The sequence below is a fragment of the Fulmarus glacialis genome, unplaced genomic scaffold, assembly GCF_000690835.1.
Source record: "Fulmarus glacialis isolate BGI_N327 unplaced genomic scaffold, ASM69083v1 scaffold23720, whole genome shotgun sequence".
Classification (NCBI taxonomy): Eukaryota; Metazoa; Chordata; class Aves; order Procellariiformes; family Procellariidae; genus Fulmarus; species Fulmarus glacialis.
The window spans coordinates 1,989-3,032 of NW_009186166.1; positions in this window are offsets into that span (position 1 = coordinate 1,989).

The following is a 1,044-nucleotide window of genomic DNA, read 5'->3' on the forward strand; positions in this document are numbered from 1 at the left end:
CCGAGTAGCCCCACGATTAAATCCTGCCTGGATGAGGTCTGATGGGCCCTCAGCACCCACGCACAGCACTCACTGCTGTTCCGTCTCACTCATCTGTACCCTCTCGATGGCCTGGCCCACGCAGGGACATGATGACTCAGGGACCCAGGCTCATGCCGAGCTGCACGTGCTGTGCTGCACCTCTGGGGACAAGGAGGAGGCACGGGCAGGGCTGCCGGCCCGCGGCCAGCCTCGGGGCACAGCCAGGGGCCCCGAGGACCTGCTGCCGGGTTGCTGGTGCGTGACTCACCCAGACTGCCTGGGTCACCTCAGTGCTCCCACCGCCTCTTGGCTGGGGGCACAGGGAGACTTTGGGGGCCAGATGCTGCCCGTTGAGGACCATCTCGGGGCCCAGGGTACGAGGCTTGTGTGCTGCCCCGGGACCAGGTCTGTGCCAAGCAGAGGAGGAACAGGAGGCAGTGGAGGGCCAGTGGGAACGTTGCAGGGATGCACGTTGCATCCTGCTCCCTGCATGGGGGCAGAGCCTCCAGCCCCGCCATGGTCTCAGTGTGCTGGCCAAGTGGCTGGGTGAGGAGGTCTCTGCACCCTGTCCCCCATGAGTGGGAGCAGACCCTAAAGCCAGTCGCTTCCTGGGCAGCCCACCCTCCTGATGCCCTTCTCTGGGGAGTCCCGAGGGCGATGCGGGGCTGCCTGCCCGACGTGTGGGTACAGGAACAGGCGCTTGGCAAAGCCTCTGCTGGGGCCTTTAGCATTTGCCCTCTTGGGATCCTGTCGCCAGGATCTGTCTCGCCTCCAACATCGGCTCAAAGTTGGAAAAGCTTGAAAAAAATATATGCAGAATTCAGGGCTTACTTTCACACACATTGCAGAGCAATTTCAGTCTCCAAACCGCAGGCTACACCAGGGGCTGAGAAATACTTGCTTGTACGTGATGATGGAAGGTTACCAAGAATGACAAACCTCACTTTGGCAGCTCTACATCCACCCACCGGTGTCTGCATGTGCAAGAAGGTTGAAAAAGCCACCGACGTAGATGGCTTAGAC